A 25,132-nucleotide genomic window follows, 5' to 3' on the forward strand; every position below is an offset into this window, starting at 1 on the left:
TTCATAACTGAGGCTTTACATATTATAAAGCTAAAGCTTACCAATCTTCAAGTGATTTACCGATAACATTTTTTTTTAGTTTGACTGCTGTCATTAAAAGTAGATATTTATGGCCCATCAAGTTGTGAAATGAATACATATTCAAATCCAACATAAATAATATTTTGGTAAATGTTGAAAATCGAAGAAAAGATTATTTTAGGAATTCTACTATTTAGCTGCAGGTGTACGAGAAACACCAACTTTGGTGTCCTTGGGGAGTGTTCTCGATGTTGGTGGTCCTTTGCAGGATGTAGATCCGTAACGTCCCGGTAACAGCACCATAAAGGTTTCATAAGCAACCGAGGCTCTGGCGACCCCGAACTCCTCGTGGATCTAGGGGGTGGAAGGACGGGATGTCCTAGAAGGTCGCATGTGGTCATACCAAAGCGTCCCCGATATTGGTCGGGCTAGTTAGTACCTTTATGGTGCGTGTTGCCGGAACGTACCGGATCTACATTCGGAAAAGGGCCATCAACATTTTCATTTCATTTCATTTCACATCGATAACACTCCCAAGGTCTTCGGGGAGTGGTCTTATCGCTACAACAACAACCTCTGATATGCGCCAGGAGTTAAAGGGCCTGACTGCTAAAGTAGACACATTTTTTAAAACGATTTTCATAGCCGAATTGCAATTGGCTTCTTTAATATGACTTAATGAAAGGCAATCTTTTCCAGGGGAAACGCTATGCAAATTATAAAAAACTTGGACAGTACACGTTATGTACCTGACAGTTTAATAATAGAAAGTCCATTGGGCATCTCCATTCACCATACTCTGTGTGAAACCCCACTGTTGCTAATTGCTTACTTACGCAAAAAATCTTATTTATTAACATTATTTGCATGTGAAAATGAGAAATTCCAAAGCTTAAGTTGATTTCAAATGACGAACGATCTACGTCAACGCAGTTTTTTTATGGAAGCTTTGTCAGACTGCCAACACATTCATTAAGGTTGTGCAAAAAAAAAAATCTATTTAGTTGTAAAACAATGTGAGATTTTTTTTCTTTGAGGAACAGAAAACTTTTTTAGAGCTTTATTTGATAAATTATGTGCTTCCTAGTAAATCTACAAACGACTAAATTTTTAAGACCTTCATAACTGAATGGACTCACCATATGTTTGTCAACTTCAGGGCGGCTTTGAACAGGACGGAAAGAAGTAAAATGTACTGGGATTCAAGGGGTTGTGTAGCGCAATATATAGCTTCTCCAACCCAATTGTCAACCTCACCTTCGAGCGGCGAATCCCGTTTCACTAACAGACGAGGCTCTGGCGACCCCAAGCTCCTCATGGAACTTGGGGGTGGGGAGGGAGGGATGGCCTGAAGGTTTAATGTGTCCATATAAATCGTCCCCGAGATGGTCGGGCCAGCACCTTAATGGTGCTGTATTACCGGAGCGTATCGGATCTGTATCCGACAAAGGACCATCACATCGATAACACTCCCCAAAGCCTTCGGGGAGTAACTAATCGCTACAACAACAACAACAAGAACAAGTAAAATGTACTCCCCAGCGGGTTAGGGGGTCAGAATATACCCGCGGTAGGTATGCCTGTCGTAAGAGGCGACTAAAATACCAGATTCAAGGGGTTGTGTAGCGCAACCCTTCAGGTTGCCAGCGCAAAATAAAGCTTCTCCAAACCCCATTGTCAACCTCACCTATTCGAGGCGAATCCTGTTTCATTAACAGACGAGGCTCTGGCGACCCCAAGCTCCTCATGGAAGTTGGGGGTGTGGAGGGAAGGATAGCCTGAAGGTTTAACGTGGTCACATAAATCGTTCCCGAGATGGGCGGGCTAGCACCTTAATGGTGCTGTGTTTCCGGAGCGTACCGGATCTGTATCCGGCAAAGGACCATCACATCGATAACACTCCCCAAAGCCTTCGGGGAGCAACCTTATCGCTACAACAGCAACAACAACAACAACAACAACAACAGCAACAACAACAACAACAAGTAAAATGTACACTTCTTGTCTCAATTTGAGTTGCCTGCAAAGGCTTTAAGGTTTTGAGAACTGATGATAAGAATTGGTAAGGACCTCTCCAAGCCATTTGAAAACAAAAGCGGGCTACCGGGTGCGGTTTATTTAAACTTATGCTGGAGAAATACTACAAACAGCAAAACAAAAACTCGATGGTAAAATATATTGAAATAACGCGACATCGCGTAATAGCTAGTAAGTAATAAATGCCTCGAGTGGTATACCTCGGATGACATTTAGGTTGAGCTTTTCTTTCAACTTGCCTTGCTCAACCATTTAATTTTTTCCTAAAAACCAGCTGTACAGGACCTATGCATACTGCCGAGGGGCGACCACGCTTAGAAAGAGGTTTTCTAAAGTATTTTGATGTTGCTTTTCTCGGGATTTGAAGCCAGAACCTTCGGTGTGGTAAACTGAAAGAAAAAAACTGGTAAAATCAAGCGAATTACGGATAAATTCAACCGTTTTCTCTGTAAATTTGTATCCATCGCAAATAGCTGCTGAATCAACTTAGCACACATTGTTGTTTCTGAATTAACCGTTTTAACAGTCGAATCAACAAAAAGTTCATCAAATGTAAGCCACAATCCTTAAAAAAACTTGTTTCTAAAGATTTTGATCTCAGGATTTTCAGTGTGGTAGTTGTAGCACGCTACCATGAAACCACGGTGGCCGCCTAGCTCTGGTGTGTTAACTAACAATTAATGTCATCCACAATGAAAACGGTACCCAGTAACTGTTTATATTACAGATATTTCTCTTTAAACAAATCAGTTACATTAATTGAGAACTTGTCATTTTTACAGAACATTGTTAACTTGAGAGCAACAGTTTCTCTTCTATTCAAATGACCATACAAGTTTGTCCTCTTGACAAAAAACTTCGTTGAATTAACCATAATGCGATCAATTTTACTGAAAACTGTTAACAACAAACTTGATTAGTTGATTTAATTAACTTCATTCCTTTCGGTGTAGGCGAGCACGCTATCTCCACACCATGACGCATATTCCTAACACAAATATTAAATTTGTATGCAAACAGATGTGAATGACACAGCTAGAGAAGTTCAATGACAGCAAAATGAAAGATAATTTTATATAAATACATATATTCATTAGGGTGATACTTTCTAATCGAAAATTTTGTATCAAGGTTGAGAGGTATCGAAAATGAGCCAAAGTTAAGATATGTATCTGTATAGGAACTCAAACAATTGTAATAAAATTTTTTGTTTCATAATACCCAAAATCTATAACACTATAGTTGGCGATATCACATGAAATTCTGGGCCGCATTGGAAACGGTTAAGGCGTGTTGTATAGGGGTTCAAGTTCAGATTATGCGAAGAAAACTCAATATATTCAAATATGAACACTAACCATTGTGCGGCAACCCTTCATCGGTTCCGATCGCGACAAAAATATATATTTGATATGGCGTAGAATAATATTAATGCTTGTGTGTATTCATAACTAAAAAATATTTTTGTCCTTGGTATTACCGTTTGAATGGGTTAGACTGGAAATAATCGGTAGTTTGATTTATAAGGACCAGCCTAATAAACATACGCACGTCTACTATATATTTGAGAAAGTACATAGATATGTCCTAACTTGCAGGCTCAACTGCTTCACATCCCTCAAACATATTCGGAGCACTCATATACATATATGAGTCGATAGGAGTCCAATAGATTAGAGAAAATGTGGGTTTCAGAAATATTAAAAAAGTTCAATTACAAATGGCACATATATATCACTCCTATATGATGAACATTAGGAGCTGTTTGCCAAGATTGTAAAATTAAAAAAGAAGCTCCGGAGCCAAATTTCATATCTTTTCTTCCAATTTTTGCATTTCAAATGACAATTTTGTAGCTTATACAAGATGCCATCCCCTCAAACATTTTTGGAGCCCTCATAATTTAAGAATCAAAAATGAATCCAAAATATGTGAAAAATTTGAGTCTCAGAAATATGATCGTTTAGCATTCCTTTATGACTCCGATATGATGCAAATTATGAGCCATATCCAAAAAGTTTTCTTTTAACAAAGCAAATTCGGAAAAAATATCCATAGTTTATTTTGAAAAAATTTACTTTCATATTCCATTTGAAAAAAATCATAGTTTATAACGTGTTTCGCTGTTCCCGAATCAAATTAGCATTAACGCTTCTCTCTGATTATCTGCGTAATGATCAGCATTTTAACAGTAAGTATTTCGTGCTTTTTCATTGTAACCACAAAACTGCCTCCGCGGTATACCTGGTGGGTCTATCGAGTCTTCTATGTATTTTGTTAGAGCTGGCGTCGGTATGCTCTACTTTTATGGGTTTCCTTCGAAAATTCTGTTTTCCAACTAATATTGGAGATATGCTTCCTAGTTTTTAATGTCATGCGTCCAAAATCCGGCCTGATCTTGCCAGTCCTAGTCCTTAATATAAAGCACATAAATGACTCCGAAAAGTTTCATATAAGAAGCATATTATGAGCTGTTCTATTTAGGCTCACATGTATGAAAAGAGGCTGATATCGGACGGCCTTTGTAAGAAGGGAAATTCACACATTTCGGACTCATAATGAGCGTAAATGATCCGAATTAGAACTCCTTTCTGACTCCAAAATGTTTGCTGGGTAGAATCGAGTGGCATTTCATCAAAAACATAATAAGTCAATTCAGAGTTTTGTGTATTTGGTATTGGAAACGTTACAATAGCAAATAAAAGCTACGGATCGTGAACAACTTTTAATTAAAAATTTTTTCTTTGAACAATTTGATTATGTGTATATTTGTTTATACAATTGTTTTTTATTGATTTTAGAGAAAAACAAGTAAGGAAGGCTAAGTTCGGGTGTAATCGAACATTACATACTCAGCTGAGAGCTTTGGAGACAAAATAATGGAAAATCACCATGTAGGAAAATGAACCTAGGGTAACCCTGGAATGTGTTTGTATTACATGGGTATCAAATGGATGGTATTAAAGAGTATTTTAAAAGGGAGTGGGCCATAGTTCTATAGGTGGACGCCATTTCGGGATATCGCCATAAAGGTGCACCAGGGGTGACTCTAGAATTTGTTTGTACGATATGGGTATCAAATGAAAGGTGGTAATGAGTATTTTAAAAGGGAGTGACCCTTAGGTTTATATGTGAAGGCGTTTTTGAGATGTCGACCAAAATGTGCACCAGGCTGACCCAGAACATCATCTGTCGGGTACCGCTAATTTATTTATATATGCAATACCTCCCATGATTCCAAGGGCTTTTGATTTCGCTCTGCAGAACTTTTTCATTTTCTTCTACTTAATATGGTAGGTGTCACACCCATTTTACAAAGTTTTTTTCTAAAGTTATATTTTGCGTCAATAAACCAACCCAATTACCATGTTTCATCCCTTTTTTCATATTTGGTATAGAATTATGGCATTTTTTTTATTTTTCGTAATTTTCGATATCGAAAAAGTGGGCGTGGTCATAGTCAGATTTCGGCCATTTTTACAGAAACCAGTTATTGTCATAGAATCCGTGCCCCTACCAAATTTCACAAGGATTGGTACAATTTTGTTCGACTTATGGCATTAAAAGTATTCTAGACAGATTAAATGAAAAAGGGCGGAGCCACGCCCATTGTGAAATTTTCTTTTATTTTTGTATTTTATTGCACCATATCATTACTGGAGTTGAATGTTGACATAATTTACTTATATACTTTACATTTTTTGTTAAAATTTGACTTAAAAAAAATTTTTTTTTTAAAGTGGGCGTGTTCGTCATCCGATTTTGCTAATTTTTATTGGGCACACATATAGTAATAGGAGTAACGTTCCTGCCAAATTTCATCATGATATCTTCAACAACTGCCAAATTGCAGCTTGGAAAACTTTTAAATTACCTTCTTTTAAAAGTGGGCGGTGCGACGCCCATTGTCCAAAATTTTACGAATTTTCTATTCTGCGTCATAAGGTCAACCGACCTACCAAGTTTCATCGCTTTATCCGTCTTTGGTAATGAATTATCGCACTTTTCGGTTTTCGGATATCGAAAAAGTGGGCGTGGCTATAGTCCGATTTCGTTCATTTTCAATAGCGATCTGAGATGAGTGGCCAGGAACCTACTTACCAAATTTCATCAAGATAGCTAAAAATTTACTCAAGTTATCATGTTAACGGCAGACGGGCTCAATCAAATTTTTTTTCGATATTGATGATTTTGATATATGGAAGTCTATATCTATCTCGATTCCTTTATACCTGTACAACGAACCGTTATCCAATCAAAGTTAATGTACTCTGTGTGCAAAGCACGCTGAGTATAATTACAAAGTTGTTGCTATTCCTTTAAGATTTAAGATTTATTTATTTAAATATTTTCCTAGCACAACAATTAAGTAAATTATTTTACAGCGCTAGTCAGGAATTGTAAATAGTTAAATTTAAAATGAATTGATATGACAATAGAATTAACAACAAGTAAATAAACAATACAACAATAATATTAGTGAAAATAAAAATAATACTTATACAAATATGATTATTAGATTAAGCAAGTAGAAATCAGCATTAAGACAATAGGGGGAAAAGAAAAAAGGAAATAAGGAAACAAGATGACGAGATAATACAATTTCATTAGCAAGAATACAAAAATAGTTTCGGCTTACAAATCATTGTAAAAAGTGGTTACCTCATTTTGATTCAAATCATAATTCAAATTATTTACACACAAAACGGTACCATCACGGGGACAACATGTGTACAATTGCACATCATCAGCATAAATATGGACGTTACAAAACTTAAGCACATTTGGCAAGTCATTGACGTACAGAACAAATAGAAGAGAGCCGAGAATAGAGCCTTGTGGGACGCCTCTGAAAACATATAGGAAGTCAGACTTTCAACTGTCTAAAGAAATCGCCTGAGTCCTGTCGCCAAGATACCATCTAATAAGTGAAGTTGCATGACTCGAGAAATTAAATAAACTTTTCAGATTCTTACAGAGTAGGGTGTTGTCGACAGAGTCAAAGGCTTTAGAGTGGTTAAGAAGGGTCAGAAAAATAATATGATTATCATCAACTCGCTCTCAAATGTCTTCTATTACAGATAGCAGTGCCGTTGTACAGCTTCTCTTTCACCGGAAGCCAGCCTAACTGTCAGTAATGAGCTTATTGTCGTGAACATACCTCCTACCTACCTATAGGCCGATACTCGTTATTTTGCTTACGAATTGGGATAACCTTAGCAGCTTTCCAGTATTTAGGAAAAATACCAGTGGCCAGGATAGAGTTGACCAAATAACTTAAATGGGGAAGGATTATGGGAAGAATGATCTTTAAGAATTTATATACCATTTCGTACATTCCAATTCTATATGTTTTTTAATCCTAATTGTGTAGAATAACTATAGGCGCGCTCCAAGAGCTTAGTTATATTGTGTTTATAGCAGTCCTTTTATAAGCAGTACTTCCGCTGTTCAATACTCACCTCCCGAAAAGCAGCGGAACTAATAGGGGGAAAGAGTAAACCATCAAATCGAATTAATTCACCATCGAAAAAATTTAGCCTTCTATTGCGGTAAATTAGCTACCACCGATTTCAAATAATTTATACATCTTTTCTCACTGTATGGGGGAACCCTGAATGTAAGCATAGGATGTAAGTGTAAGCGTAAGCGTGGTGTTTGTAAGAGGTAGCTTAATAGAGGATACATGTAATATTGGCATATGTGGAGTACTAGAGAATAGAATATGCGTAATGTAATGTCGATATTTGTATGTACTGTATGGAGTATTAGAGAATGTATAAGCGTAAGCGTAGTGTGTGGTATGGTATGATGTATGGAGCAATAAAGAAGAATGAGAGCGTAAGTCTACTCACTACACTGTAGCGCAATGTGGGAGCAAGTTACGTGGTAGAGTTCATATGAACGAATTCACACAGCAATTTGAAGGCACCTAAATATAAATTAAAATTTCTGGTCATACGAGTATACACCATATTATTGCATGCAATCGCTCCAACAGATGTAAACCCTGCTGTTTTGTTTGAAATGATGAGCACAAAGTGTTTACAAAAACAAAGCACTTGATTAGGTATTTATGTTTACGAGCTGGACCCGTGCGCATCCTGCGCAACCAATATAAAAGCCTCTTATCAAATATCAACAGAAATCGGCTGTTCTATCAATGAATTAAAACTTATAGCTTACGCTGCCATCTGGCATGTGGTAGCTACTGCCGGTAATGCACATATAAAGGGCGAATTAATGATGACTTATATCCATAAAGGCATAACCAGATAAAACAGCTGATCACACCTACCTTATAGAAATCAATGTAATCGAGTTAGCGTTATGGTAAGGCAACATTAATCGATTACATTGATTACATTGATTTCCATAAGGTAGGTTCGATCAGTTGTTTTATCTGGTTATGGCTTTATGGTTATAAGTCACCAATAATTCGCCCTTAAGGAAGTCGAAAACTTTCCCAATTCCTTGATTAGCAACTGTGTGATTTACACGATCGCTTGGATGGGTTGCTGCACTAAATAGTTGAATCGATAAGCTTCATTAGTTGCTCGCCATTGACCCAGCTATAACAATTCGTAATGATCATCGATTCCTTTGCTTATCTGAGTTATAAATAAAAGCTATATAATAAAGCTTATTACAAATGTAAACAATGCAAACTCGGCTTGTTGTTATCATAGCAGCGTTTAAAGTTCGTTTTCCGATCATTTTGTAAAAAGTTAAGGGCTTTTTGGGCTCTTGTTCGGTGCATGGCGCTAAAATGCGACAGTCAATTTGTGTCGTTTGTAGCTGATGGATTAACGGACGTGCAGCTTTGAAGTACAAAGATTAAGTTCCACAAATATAAACAGATGTATGTACAGAAAATTCATATACATTTCTAATTTTTATTTTTACATATGTATATTTGAAATAAATCTTTTAGTTAACAAGTATGTTCTGTATAAAGAGATATTTTAAGTAATTTGGAAAATTTACTTCGTCAACGATTATAAATGTGTTAACTTCATAAACGTGATTATTGTTGCTGTTATTGACTTCCAGAGCACGGTTGCCACACCATGTTTTCCTTTGGGCCAAAATTCATCGAAAAAAAAAAGAAAATACCAAATCTCAAAGAAATGGACAAAATTTTTTTATTCTTTAATTCGTTTACAAACAATTTGGCAATTCACAAATGTGTCGAATTCCTTGTAAAACCTTTAATTTCAGCTTGTGGTAAAGTTCAATATCACACACTTTCATATTAACAAAAAGCCTTATATAAATATATGTTTTAATGAAAAACCTTATGGGAAAGCCCGTGTGACAAGCTTAACTTTAGATTTTGTATTGTACCCTACAATGTTCGACATAGATTTATAGTTATTTAAGGAAATGGTGTTACCTCTGTCCTGTTATTTGGACACTAAACACCATTAACTGTTATCTTTGCAAATTTTATATACATAAGTATACTTCTGTTTTATGAATTGTATAAATTTAAGATTGCACAAGATAATAATGAATAAAAATGAATGAATGAATGAATGAATGAATATATAGTATATACAACATATATAGCATCATACAACCGATTGTTCAGATAAGAAACTTTTCGCAATTTCTACCCCATTTTAACAGATATAAGCTTCAAATATCACCAAATGCTTACGTATATAGCATATATTGTTGTCTGAAGAAATCGTAGAGATCGGTGGTATATATAGTATATATCTCATACAACCGATTGTTCAGATAAGAAACTTTGCGCAATTTCTGCTCCATTTTAACAGCTAGAAGCTTCAAATATCACCAAATGCTTACGTATATAGCATATATTGTTGTCTGAAGAAATCGTAGAGATCGGTGGTATATATAGTATATATCTCATACAACCGATTGTTCAGATAAGAAACTTTGCGCAATTTCTGCTCCATTTTAACAGCTAGAAGCTTAAAATTTCACCAAATGCTTACGTATATAGCATATATTGTTGTGTCAAAAAATCATAGAGATCGGTGATACATATAATATACATATATATGATGGTATATATAGTATATACATATATATAGTATATATATATATTTTTTTGCGCTTTCGGCCCCATTTTAACAGCTAGAAGCTTCAAATTTCACCAAATGCTACGCGTCGGTGGTATACATAGTATATATCTCATACAACCGATTGTTCAGATAAGAAACTTTGCGCAATTTCTGCCCCGTTTTAACAGCTAGAAGCTTCAAATATCACCAAATGCTTACGTATATAGCATATATTGTTGTCTGAAGAAATCGTAGAGATCGGTGGTATATATAGTATATATCTCATACAACCGATTGTTCAGATAAGAAACTTTGCGCAATTTCTGCTCCATTTTAACAGCTAGAAGCTTAAAATTTCACCAAATGCTTACGTATATAGCATATATTGTTGTCTGAAAAAATCATAGAGATCGGGGGTATATATATCATATACCCCATATAAACTGTAATTTTTGCCCCTTTTTACGGCTAGAAGCTTCAAAATTCATCAAATTTCATCAAATAGTTACGTTTACGTCATATATTGTTAAAATACGTGATTCGTAGTCATAGTTTTTACACGCAGACCACAAAAAAACCTGAAACTTTGCATCCTCACACAAAGTACCTACCTGTTTTTAACACTCTTTTATTAGCTTGGCCTGTATGTAACGGAATCTTTGAGCTTAATTTTCACCAGTTTCTAGAAGTCTGATTAATTTGAAACTTTGCATACGTATCAAGGGCCGATGACAATGCATTGATGTGGTGGTGTGGTGACATAAGGTCAACGGCCATAAAGTCAATGGGCCTTATTATCACTTTGAATGGCCATAAGCTTGATTGCAACTTTGCACACGTATCAAGGCTCGATGACAATGCATTAATGTGATGGTGCGGTGACATAAGGTCAACGGAAATAAGGTCAATTGGCCTTATTGCCACTTTGATTGGCCATAAGTTTGATTGAAACTTTGCACACGTATCAAGGCTCGATGACAATGCATTAAAGTGATGGTGTGGTGACATATGGTCAACGGCCATAAGGTCAATTGGCCTTATTATCACTCTGAATGGCCATAAGTTTGATTGAAACTTTGCACACGTATCAAGGCTCGATGCCAATGCATTAATGTGATGGTGTGGTGACATAAGGTCAACGGCCATAAGGTCAATTGGCCTTATTACCACTTTGATTGGCCATAGGTTTGATTGAAACTTTGCACTAGTATCAAGGCTCGATAACAATGCATTAAAGTGATGGTGTGGTGACATAAGGTCAACGGCCATAAGGTCAATTGGCCTTATTATCACTCTGAATGGCCATGAGTTTGATTGAAACTTTGCACACGTATCAAGGCTCGATGCCAATGCATTAATGTGATGGTGGGGTGACATAAGGTCAACGGCCATAAGGTCAATTGGCTTTATTACCACTTTGATTGGCCATAAGTTTGATTGAAACTTTGCACACGTATCAAGGCTCGATGACAATGCATTAATGTGATGGTGCGGTGACATAAGGTCAATTTGCCTTATTACCACTTTGAATGGCCATAAGTTTGATTGAAACTTTGCACACGTATCAAGGCTCGATGGCAATGCATTAATGTGATGGTGTGGTGACATAAGGTCAACGGGCATAAGGTCAGTTGGCCTTATTGCCACTTTGAATGGCCATAAGTTTGATTGAAACTTTGCACACGTATCAAGGCTCAATGACAATGCAATAATGTGATGGTGGGGTGACATAAAGTTAACGGACATAAGGTCAATTGAATTTATGACCACCCCAAATGGCCATAGATTTGAAACCTTGCACATAATGCGAAGAACGCATTCCTTTATTAATGATAGAAGGGGATGCATGGCACATCTACGAAAGAGCATACTGGAGCCCTTTTTAACACGCTTTTATTAGCTTGGCCTGTATCTATCTATGTATCTATGTATCCATGTATGTATGTAACGGAATCTGGAGTGGAGCCGAGAGCCCCGGTAATGCAGATCTCCGAATTCCGTTGCACCTTTTGAAGCATTTTAAGATAGGTACTTTTAGCTAGTGCAGGCCACCAGACCAATGCACCATAAAGAAGAATCGGGCGCACAATGGCTGTGTAAATCCAGTAGGTCATCTTAGGGGAGAATCCCCAGGAGGTGCCAATTGCCCTCTTGCAGGTGAACAGCTCTGCTGCTGCCTTCTTGGATCGCTCCACTATATGGTCACTCCATAATAGCTTCCTATCCAGAATGACTCCCAAATACTTGACTTGATCGCTAAACGCTAAGAACATACCCCCAATTCTTGGCGGTGAAAGATTTGGTACTTTGTACCTCCTCGTGAAGAGGACAAGCTCGGTTTTATCCGGGTTAACTTCCAAACCTGTGGCGGGTTGTACTCCTGGAGCAGCTCCAGGATGTCAGCTGGAACCCAGGCTCTAGCCCTTGGTCGTGAGGGGATATCACGCGCCTCCACTACCTTGAGGCGCGCGCCCGGATATACCACCCCTATCAGCGTGACGGCGGCCCTATAGAGGTTTACCGACCTGGCGTCGTCACAGGCAATTAGCTTGACATTGCCCTGGAACCACCCTGCATCGGTGTAAGATGGCGGTGGACCAGGGTTGTCTTTCTTAATCTTAACGGCCACCGTAGCGAGCGCGGCCTCGATCCACTTCCACTGTTGTTTCGGGATCCTGCCATCTTCGCTGCTCTCGTCTATAATGCTAATGATCTCCCGACCCTTTTCAATTTCGGCGAAAGACCGCGTCCAGCCCCCCTACGTCTTGGCCCTCTTCGGTGCCGTGGGGTTGGATTCATCCATGGACCGCTGGCGTTTCGAGGTTTCATCACTCTCGACTAAAACTTTTAAAATTACTTGAAATAAAAAATTAAAAATAAATAATAGTTTAAAAAAACTAAAAAAACACGCTTTTATAGCTAACCGAACTAAAAAATAGAAAATAATTTTCAATTAAAAAGTGGTAGAAGGTCAAACAATCATTTATAGTTAATAACCTCAAAATAAAATTATAATAAAATTTAAGTCATTAACAGAATAATTTAATTCACAGTAAAAAGCGTGGGGTGCTTGATATTGAATGTTACAATAATTCTATTGGCAACTATCTGAGAGGAAAGATATGAAATGTAGTCAAATGCACCCACGCTTTTTACTGTGAATTAAATTATTCTTTTAATAACTTAAATTTTATTATAATTTTATTTTGAGGTGATTAACTATAAATGATTGTTTGACCTTCTACTACTGTTATATAAACTCTTATTAATTGAAAATTATTTTCTATTTTTTAGTTTGGTTAGCTATAAAAGCCAATTTTTTTAGTTTTTTTAAACTATTATTTATTTATTTTATATTTATCTTAAAAATCGTTTAGGTATGTAGATCTGTTCACTATATATTTCTTATCTTATACATCCGATTATTCGGAGATTACGAACGGGATAAGATTATTGTTCAGCCCCATTCATGAAAGGTATGAAGTCTTCGGTACAGCCGAAGACAGTCCCGTTCTTACTTGTTTTCCATACAATTTGTTTTCGAGAAAAATTTACATTTCAAAACTAACATTTATTGAATCCAGCCACATTCTTCAGATTGACCATTGAAATGTCTTCAAAGTTTTGACTGTGTAGTAATGTAATTTTGATCACATTTAACTAGGTAAGAGAAATTAGTCAACAATGTTAATATTAAAGTTTCTGGGGTTCTGCTCTCCAACGGAAATAATTTGGCACAAAGCCTTTATAAAACATTTGTAAAGTTATCGCTTTCAAAAAATATTTCTGCCTTACTGCCAATAAAAATATTTCTTGGGTTAAGGTAATTAGTATTTTAAATTATATACACTGAAATTTTTCAAATATATTGTAACGAATTTAGGGAAATTCCGCTTATTCCAAACCTTCTGCTAACGTTCGAATCCCTAAACTGTTGAATACATACCTCCAATATTCAATAATGCAAAATGGTCTTTATTATACTACTTTGAGAGTACTTCACAATAACACTTATACTTCACAACCAATAGAGTGCTTAATCAAACTGAATCCTGACTACTCAGCTTGCGCTGCTTTTGCCTCATTCGCATATTTCTACTAAAGTCTAAACGTTTCGCCTTCTAGAACTGCTATATCTCCTGCTTGGTAATTGAGATACATACATATATGCGTGTGTATGTAAGAGTAACAACTTCGTCCGCTGAGTACATGTGTGAGTGAGTTATCTCTTCGTTGCCTTTTATATATATGTGCTAAAATGATGCAATGATGCTAGACCATTTGCACAAAATCCTGAACTCCCCTATTGTTTCACAAACTCTAAATACCTATCGCTGTGCTTGCACGCATAACTTGAACATAACTTAAGGGAGTGGCAAGTGCACTTAATATAAAACAAATTAGTCTCATGCTTTGATTTAGTTTGCAATTCAAGAATGGCTTCATCAGTGGCAGACCCCGTCTAATTTCTTTGAGGTGCACGTGCATTTGCAACAACTTTTTCTTAAGTTCAAACAGTGACAAAGAACTATCACGAAAAGTGTTTGATAACCGATCGAAATATCTAGCCACCATAACAAGATTTTCTGATTGGCCGCTTGTATCATCAATGATTAACGAAAATTGGCTTGCTTCAAGATCCAACACTTGTTTAAACTATCTGCTGCTGAGTTTGCTATTGTTCGTCTTCATTTTAATAACAGCAATTTTTTTCGTAAGAAATCCATTGAGGTAAATTGAAAATTATATAAGGGTTAATGAAAGTGTGGAAAATTTTGTGGGCAGTGTTGTACATATTTTCCTCAGTGCGAAATTAAAAAAAAATTACCAAAATCTTGGCTACAGCCTAAAAAGGACCAAAATGGAAAAAAGGGACCAGCGGACCAAATGGGGTTGGAAAAGACCATTTTTGGTCTAAATGGACTAAAGCGGCAACCGTGTTTCAGAGCTGCCGAATTATATACTATTCGCACATATATATGTATTTGTGTACTGCATGATGATAATGTGGTTACAATGTACTAATGTTAGCTCTTCTGAGTTACAAATATCTGTACGTGAGATTTAGGGCCGTTTTCATAAGCTTCAGTAGCCGCTTTTTCTTTTTCCCCATACTAACTGAAGCCTCAGTTAGGTGTACGGTGAAAGTGTAAACAAAAGTCAGCTGTTAGGCTAGTTTTCGTGTATTCACAATAAATTTTTGTGATGTGTTCAAAAAAATATTCACAGTTATCGATTTAACCGGGTTTTAGTCACCCTGTGTTGGTGAAAACGAAAATTATAAATGAAGTTATCTGGTAGATTGCTTTGCTCCAGATAAAATTTAACATTGTAGATGTTCCGCTAGAGCAGTGGTAACCAAAATTTAAACTGTCGCTGTGTGTAAGAGTATAATCTTCGTAGTGGTAGTAGCTTAAGGGCCAATTAAACTTCCTTAACCCTAACGCCATAGTCGTAACCATACCCATATCCACAACCATCGCCATTGTGATCGAGTAATGGTGCCATAACCTTAAACATCTGACATTTTCATAAAAATGAGGAAAACGCAAAACAATTACAACGCATTACAAACATATTCCACAAAAAATAAGTCTGTTAGTCAAAACTTATCCAAAACAATAAATAAAATATCATATATGTAATACTCCTGTATTGCTAATAAAAATGTTCGCAATGTGTTTTGAATTCGAAATCAAAACAAGACAGCCTATAAAATTTTTGTGATTGTAGCAGCATAAGTGTGACAAGGAAAAACTTAAATTTTGGTACATTCGATTATTGAATACAAAAACAAAAACATTTAAACAGCAATATATCGGCACTCTGATGTTGGGGAATGTACCTAGCCTTTTGTAGCAATATAGGAGTATCACATATATGTAAAATATACAGAAAGTTAATAAATTCACCAACTCAAATATTTTTAGGTTATGGATATGGCGAAAAAGCAAAAACCAGTTGGTTGGCTATGGTATAGTTATGGCTTTAGCGTTATGGTATGGCACCATTAATCCATTACATTGATTTTCATAAGGTTGGTTCGATCAGCTGTTTTATCTGGCTATGCATAAGTCACCACTAGTTGGCCCTTTAGTCGTTGATCAATGAGCAACGCGGCAAGACGTATGCACAATCAAAGCCACCATACATACACGTGAACATAAAAAGGGGTTTGTACTTTATCATCTTCGAAGCTGAACTCCCGGTGTACTAGGAATAGATCTACGGTACTAATGGGCTAACCATAGTTTGGAAATACTTTTAAAAGTTTTTAATTTCAAAATAGATACATCTACTACAGCTCAGTTCAATTATTTTTGAAAATTAAATTTTTTTCTTTTGGTCATTACAAATTAGGCAGCTAAGGGGTGATCAAGAGGAATTCGTGCAACTTTGTCTTTTTTAAATCACTTTCTACATACCACAGAAATAATCAGGCAGCCATTAAGGCAATCATCTCACACAGTACATCAAAGAGAAGTGTCTTTGAATGTAAACAAGCTTTGAGGAAACTTCGCTCACGCTGTGCTTCGCTTAGGGCGATATTAAAGGAAGATAAGGTAACGAAAAGGCTGATAAGTTGGAGACATAGGAAGGAGATGTAGGAAGTGCGGGCAGTAGGAAGAAACTTTTGAGATTGGTTTCTGTTCGTACATTGGGTCGACATAGTTGCCAGATCTCGAGGCACCTATTAAGTTTCGCCCTAGAAAGTATTTGCCAAGAGGACGGAGGTAATTTATAACATAAATCCTGGTACTAAATTGATGTTTTTCCGTTTGGTCACAACTAGACTTTAGTGCCGTCTTTATTCACTGGTCAGTTCAACCTAACCTAGGCACATGCACATTGCACATACGTATCATTACAGATTTTCATGCCTAAACCTTAATGAAGTAAATTTCCGAAAACAGCAAGCCAAATTTGACAAGCGATTACGGAAACTTGTCCCAATATATATTTTCTAATCTCTTGGCTAAGTTAAGGTGGTGTGTCTGTTGAAAATTTTAATCTGATTTCTTGTAACAACCCTAATGAACATACTTCGTATGTAATGGTAGGGATTATTAATGAATAGAGCTTGTACTTTACCCCCTCAACAGCTGAGCTCTATTTGAAGCCGAAGTATGAACAAGTTTGCAAATATCTTAGGGGTTTTAATGTTGCTATTCTTGAACATTTATCTGCTTTCGTTTTAATGAAATTCTATTTTATGCAAAAGTATTTGCATTGCAGATGGTAACTTTGAAAATTTCGTAAAATATGAAAGAAGTAAGAAATAAAGTTCAAAATAACCCAAAATATTTAGAGACGAAACTCTTAAGGCCTGATACGATGACCTTAGCACCCGCTGATCAACACTAAACAAGGTAGCGGATGAAGATAGGATATGTGGGATCATATCAAACGGTGTTACTTTTTGTGTTGGGACTCTGTATATATGCAATAATTTATCGGTAAAGTACGTCAGTCATTCCCTCATACGCGATAACAGATCCTGATTGGGAACTCCAACGGAGGTAAAGTTTTCAAGTGAAGACCACCCTCTGCTGGCAAAGTCGGGTCGCTGCGCCGGAGCTTTTTTTATCCATTCGCGTATCATGACCTAGCCAGCGAGGACTTTGGGTTTTTTTGCTGCTTTATATTCATGAGTAAACAAGATCTGTCTTTTTAGATCGAATTGGTCACGTGATTGCTTTCAAGAAATATGATTAGTTGTTGTTTATAACCAGTCTAGTGCACACATGATGTGCATCTAGTATTGTGTTCTTTTCTATTGTGTTTCAAAAATAATCTGCATAAACCATCTGTGTTATGTATATTCAAAAGAAAACAGTTGTTAGACGAGCAGTAGTTAAAATTGAAAATTAATGCTCTTTCTTAGTCAGTGACAGTTTTTAATTAACTTGGCGTTGCTGATTTACTTAGTGCCCACATTTTTATACTCAGCTGAGCAGAGCTCACAGAGTATATTAATTTTGTTCGCATAACGGTACCCTGTAACGGCATAAACTAATCGAGATAGATATAGACTTCTATATATCAAAATTATCTGGGCGAAAAAAGAAATTCATTTAGCTGTGTCCGTCCGTCCGTCCGTAAACACGATAACTTGAGTAAATTTTGAGGTATCTTGATGAAATTTGGTATGTACGTTCCTGGGCACTCATTTCAGATCGCTATTTAAAAAGAAACGAAATCGGACTATACCACGCCCACTTTTTCGATATCGAAAATTTCGAAAAACCGAAAAACTGCGATAATTCATTACCAAGGACGGATAACGATGAAACTACTTGGTAGGTGGGTTGACTTTATGACAAAAAATAGAAAATTAGTAAAATCTTGGACAATGGGCGTGGCACCGCCCACTTTTAAAAGAAGGTTATTTAAAAGTTTTGCAAGCTGTAATTTGGCAGTCGTTGAAGATGTCATGATGAAATTTGGCAGGAACGTTACTCCTATTACTATATATGTGCTAAATAAAAATTTTAAAAGTAAAATTTTAACAAAAAATTGAATATCTTTACAGTATATAAGTAAATTATGTCAACATTCAACTCCAGTAATGATATGGTGCAACAAAATACAAAAATAAAAGAAAATTTCAAAATGGGCGTGGCTCCGACCTTTTTCATTTAATTTGTCTAGAATACTTTGAATGCCATAAGTCGAACAAAAATTTACCAATCATTGTGGTAAGGGCATAGCTTCTATGACGATAACTGTTTTCTGTGAAAATGAGTGAAATCGGTAGAAGCCACGCCCAGTTTTTATACACTGTCGACCGCCTGTCCTTCCGCTCGGCCGTTAACACGATAACTTGACCAAAAATCTATATATATTTACTAAACTTAGTTCACGTACTTCTCTGAACTCACTTTATCTTGGTATTAAAAATGGGCGAAATCCGACTATGACCACGCCCACTTTTTCGATATCGAAAATTTCGAAAAATGCCATAATTACATAACAAATACGAAAAAAGGGATGAAACATGGTGATTGGATTGTTTTTTTGACGCAAAATATAACTTTAGAAAAAACTTTGTAAAATGGGTGTGACATCTACCATATTAAGTAGAAGAAAATGAAAAGTTCTGCAGGGCGAAATCCAAAGCCCTTGGAATCATGACAGGAATACTGTTCGTGGTATTACATATATAAATAAATTAGCGGTACCCGACAGATGATGTTCTGGGTCACCCTGGTCCGATATCTCAAAAACGCCTTCACATATACAACAAAGGTTCACTGCCTTTAAAATCCTCATTAATACTTTTAATTTGATACCCATATCGTACAAACACATTATGGAGTCACCCCTGGTCCACCTTTATGGCGATATCTCGAAAATGCGTCCACCTATAGAAATAAGGCCCACTCCCTTTTAAAATACTCATTAGCACCTTTCATTTGATACCCATATCGTACAAACACATTATAGAGTCACCCCTGGTCCACCTTTATGGCGATTTCTCGAAAATCCACCTGTAGAACTATGGCCCACTCCCTTTTAAAATACTCTTTATTACCTTCAATTTGATACCAATGTCATACAAACACATTCCAGGGTTACCCTAGGTTCATTTTCCTACATGGTGATTTTCTCTTATTTTGTCTCCAAAGCTCTCAGCTGAGTATGTAATGTTCGGCTACACCCGAACTTAGCCTTCCTTACTTGTTCTTTCTAATAGTTTTGATAAGTGATGGAACTGTAAAAAAAGTGTGAATGTCAATAAAAAATGTGATAGAATCTGGAGTGTGATGTGGGAATGATCCAGAGGCGTGAAAAGGCAAACAGGTGGGGACGCTATGACACTGACAGGCTATAAAAGTGGCTTACTTCATGCAAACATGCCGACCAGTTTCAGCTTAGATTTCAATTTTCCCGAACAGGACATGCAATGGGAGCATTAATTGCGTAATTTGTTCTAAAATAATCACAATAAAATGGAAAGAATTTGATTTTGAGAGATCTCTGGGGAACATTAAATCGAATCCCTTCCAGCAAATATGAGCAATCAATGTAGCCTTTAATAATGTTATATGTGAATTACAAGCACAGTATACATCTGCGATTTTCCAAAGACTTGAGCCTTAAAAGTCAAAGAAGTGCATTCAGATCCTCTCCACCACCTTAGCAAACAAAACGTTGATTATTACCGGAGTTACAACTTCGGAATTGTGGTGAAAAACTGAGTTAATAGGGCGGAGTCCATTTTTTTAATTTTGAATCAATGTTACTGGGACCCAAATGTTTGTTTTAAATACAATATTTGAACGAGTTCGTGTCATTAATATCTAGTCTAAGTCGTTGCAAAAAACGTTTCAACAACTGCTCGAGCCTTAACTCAAAAATGGTTGAGACCACGAAAAAGTACTTCAAGCGGGACCTGCAGAAAAGTAAAAAAAATGTCAGACAAAATTAACAGGTTGAAAATGCAGTTCGTGTGTATGTTCGCTGTGAATTGTTCGAACAAACTTGCTTTGAATGGGATGTATGTATATGGATGTATGTAAACACTCGAAAAAAAAGCCAGCATTCGTTAGCGTTATTTAACTTCTGAAGTGCATTTATAGGTAAGTATGGATGTATGTATGTATGTATTTTTATTTCATATCAACTTGACATACATATGTACATACATATTTATGCGTATTAATGTTGTTAATGGGTAAGAATGCATACATCTCTTGAAAAATACTCTTTAGTTCAAAATTTTAAACGTTTCGGTAAAATTCTTAAATAAAATTTCTCTTTTTTTTGGTTTGTTTGTTGTATGTATGTACATGCTATGTATGCTAATGTTTGTGCACTACGGATATTTAATCTATCTATATATATATATATATATATAAAGAAGGATGTATGTACATGTGTTTGTATGCAGCTTATGTACTCCGAAATCCCTGAGCCGGTTGTATTCAAATTTGAAAGATAGCTTCACATAAACCCCAAGTGTTCTTGTGAAGTTTCTTTCCGGGGAGTGGACAAGGGTGCGATATATTCGAACAAATTCTATTCACGGCTCGATTTGCTTACAATTTAGTATATAGGGTATATATGTAGCTCTTTTTAATTATAATCCACTGATAACTGATGTTTCGATTAAGTAGGTTAGGTTAGAGTGGCCACCGGTGCGAGCACCAGTGCATTTAGGCCCAAAAAGGTCCCATTGTGATTCCACGTGGATCTCTCCCCTACTCAAACTGACAGTGTGGTAGCAGATTTCGAGATTGCTCCACCTCACACCCGCTTCCCTAAGGAAAATCCTTTCCAAAGTGAGCTTACAGGTAGCGAGCGGCATGCTCAATCCCTTCCAGGACGACGAAAGCGGAACGGATGTGCCCCATCTTGCAAGTTCGTCAGCCACCTGTTTGCCCGATATATCGGAGGCACCCATACCAGGCTAAGGGAAGTTTGCTCAGCGATCTCGTTAAGGGATTTGCGGCACTTCTCTACTGACCTAGACTTACATGTGACCGATCCAAACGCTTTTAGGGCAGCCTGCCTGTCAGCGTAAATACGAATTTGATTACAGCCGAGAACAGCATTTCTCAGGTGATCAACGGCCTCATTTATAGCAGCCGCCTCCGCCTGAAAGACGCTGCAATGATCGGGTAGGCTAAAGGTCAGATTCCACCCTAGTTGAGGCGCAAAGACCCCGCTGGCCATCTTTTTATCCAGTTTGGAGACCTTAGTATATATCTGCAGCCTATCGCTCAGGTCCGGCGGCTTCTTCAACCAATAATTCCTATCCAGGATAACAACTTCGTACTTCATATCAAAAAATATAGCAGGAGCGCAATAGTCGAATCCAGATTCTTAAGGATGGCTGAATGGCCATCCACATTGTCTCTCCAGCCGGATAACTCTCGCATCCGTAGAGCAGAAAAGGCAGCACCTATTTGGCCATTAAATCTATTGGCAACACATTAAAAAGAGTACCCAGCGGCTTCACAGGGGTGGTGCACTTCTTTGCACCTTCTGGAACACTCCGTAGGTTTGATTTAGTATCTAAGCTCGTCAACCAGACCAATGCCCCGCATAAAAGGATTGGTCTAACCACTGCAGTCTAGAGCCACAGGGTAATATCCGGCGATAGTCTCCATCTTTGCGCTACAGCTGCCCTCCAGTTGTACAGTGCCTCCGTTGCTTTTCTCGCATGCTCCTGAGCGTTTTCTCTCCAAGATAGTTTCCTATCCAAAATTACTCCTAGGTATTTGGCAGAGTCCATCAGCGTCAGGGTCGTACCTGCTAGCACCGGCAGCTGCAGCACACCCGGAAGATTTAAGAATAATAATATTCGAATAATTCGCGAATTTATATTAAACTTAGGCCCACTTGCAGAACGTTAATTTATCTTTTTAATTCAGAGTTAACTTGACATGAGGGGTTAAACGCATACATATTGTAACGAATTTACTTGCAAATCCTCTTATTTGCAATCCTCTGCTAAGTTCGAATCACTAAACTGTTGAATAAATAACTCCAATTTGTAATAATGCAAAATTGCCTTTATTAAAGTACTTCACAATAACACTCAAACTGTGCAACGAATAGCTTGCTTAATAACCAATTGATAGCTCAAATGAAACTCTACTATTCAAAATAATACTGCTCTTGCTCGCTAGAGTCGCTTTTTGTCGCTTTTTATACTCTTTGATTTCAACCTTCGCATCTTCTAGGTGCTTCCAGAATCTACTAGTCCAGCAGCTCTCAAACTTCTCAGCTGTAACTACAATTTCACAATTTTATACAACTTCTAGGCGCTTCCAGAATCTCCTAGTCCAGTAGCTCTCAAACTTCTCAGCTGTAACTACAATTGCACAATTTTATAGTTTTTCTCATTGCATACTTATAGGAGTATCTCAGATATATGCATGTATTTGTGCATTGACTCTCCGCTGCTCGTATACGTACATGGTACATATGTGTAGACGCAATTATTGTTTCGTTTATGTAGATACATAATGATTGATCTATGGATGTGAATTCACGTCACTGCTTAGAATCGGCTTAGAGATGGCAGCACTCCTTAGTTTTGCTAATATTCGTAACAATATATATAAAAAAATATTTCTTTATTTAATTTTCCAAATTTTAACTGAACTTTGTTGACTACCTTTTTCTACTAATAATTTAATTATTTTATTGTAACTAATTATTTGCATGCGATTTAAACATTTTTTTGAATGTTTACAAAGATATATATTAGTACACGCACCCATTTTTATGCCTTTCATGAAAATGAAATGGTATATTAACTTCGTCCCGAATCTCAAAATTTGTAAGTCCTTAAGGGAAAATAGATAGACCCACCAATAAGTATATCCAAATGGTCAGGTTGAAGAGCTGAGTGATTTAGCAATGACAGTCTGTCTATTTGTATGCAAACTAGTCCCTCAATTTTTGAGATATCTTGATAAAATTTGGTGAGAGGGTGTATTAGGTCTCCGGTCAGAAATTTGTCGGTACCGGCCGGATCGGATCACTATAGCATATATCTCCCATACAATCGATTTTTCAGAAAATAGGATTTTTGTCATACCTTCCTCAACTTATAAGATTGAAGCTTCACTCTTCACCATATGCTCTCTTATATTGCACATATTGTTGTCTGAAAAAATGGATGAGATCGGTAGTACATATAGCATATATCCCCTACAACCGATTGTTCAGATAAGAAGCTTTTCGCAATTCCTACACCATTATAACAGCTAGAAGCTGCAAATTTCACCATTTGCTTTCGTATATAGCATATATTGTTGTCTGAAATAATCATAGAGATCGGTGGTATATAAATTATATACCTAATTTTTTCCCCTTTAGCCGTTAAGATAGAAGCTTAAAATTTCATCAAATACTTACGTTTACGTTATATATTGTTAAGGTAAGTGATTCATTGTCATATCTATTTCATGCAGACCACAAAAAACGTGAAACTTTGCATCCTCACACAAACTACCTACCTATTCTTATACCCAGCTGTACTTGTACACAGGGTATTATAGCTTTGATTGGATAACGGTTGGTTGTGCAGGTGTAAAGGAATCGAGATAGATATAGAATTCCATATATCAAAACCATCAGTATCTAAAAAAAAATTGATTGAGCCATGTCCGTCCGTCCGTCCGCCCGTCTGTCTGTCCGTTAACACGATAACTTGAGTAAATATTGAGATATCTTCACCACATTTGGTACACGAGCTTATCTGGACCCAGAATAGATTGGTATTGAAAATGAGCGAAATCGGATGGTAACCACGCCCACTTTTTATATATATAAAATTTTGGAAAACACAAAAAACCTGATAATTTCTTAAATAATACACCTATAATGTTGAAATTTGACGTGTGTACTGATATCGAGACTCTTGTTAAAAATTAAAGAAAAAAATGTTTAAATTGGGCGTTGTTGTTGTTGTTGTTGTAGCAATGCTCGCCCCACCTAATAGCCGCGACCGATCACAAATTGTCATCAATATCCTCTAACGGGAGTCCAAGGAAACTTGCCGTTTCAACAGGGGTGGACCATAAGGAAAGGGGTGTTAGAGGCGTTGGTTCCACATTACAATTAAAGAGATGGTTGGTGTCATGTGGGGACACATTGCAAGCAGGGCATACATTTTGTATGTCGGGGTTGATTCTGGATAGGTAAGAGTTTAACCTGTTACAGTATCCAGAACGAAGTTGAGCAAGAGTGACACGCGTTTCCCTGGGGAGTATGCGTTCCTCTTCTGCGAGTTCTGGATATTTTTCTTCAAGTACTGGATTCACCGGGCAATTCCCGACATAAAGGTCCGACGCCTGTCTATGGAGTTCACCAAGGACCTGCTTGTGTTTTTCCGCTTCATACGGCTGGGTTCTCAGGTGCCGTATTTCCTCAAAATGCTTACGGAGATGACTCCTTAGGCCCCTAGGCGGTGCTGGTTCGTCAATCAGATGTCTGTTGGGATGCCCAGGTTTCTGGGTATTCAACAGAAACTGTTTGGTCAGCATCTCATTTCTCTCCCTGATGGGGAGTATTCTCGC

At 37.0% G+C, this 25,132-nt stretch overlaps 1 protein-coding gene across 2 annotated transcripts in view; it reads left to right on the forward strand.

Moving 5' to 3' along the window:
* Positions 1-25,132, forward strand: part of Gk2 (Glycerol kinase 2) — a 44,984-nt gene that overhangs the window by 2,304 nt on the left and 17,548 nt on the right. Inside the window, exons 1-2 of one of the 2 annotated variants that reach the window (XM_067788052.1) lie at positions 6,762-7,084; positions 7,140-8,920. The exons of the other annotated variant lie outside the window; for it this stretch is intronic. The gene's annotated coding sequence lies outside the window, so the exon portion shown is untranslated. Of the gene's footprint in view, positions 1-6,761; positions 7,085-7,139; positions 8,921-25,132 lie in introns of those variants that run through there. 2 annotated transcript variants of the gene reach the window in all.

This window comes from Eurosta solidaginis, chromosome 5 (genome assembly GCF_040869045.1).
Source record: "Eurosta solidaginis isolate ZX-2024a chromosome 5, ASM4086904v1, whole genome shotgun sequence".
Taxonomy (NCBI): Eukaryota; Metazoa; Arthropoda; class Insecta; order Diptera; family Tephritidae; genus Eurosta; species Eurosta solidaginis.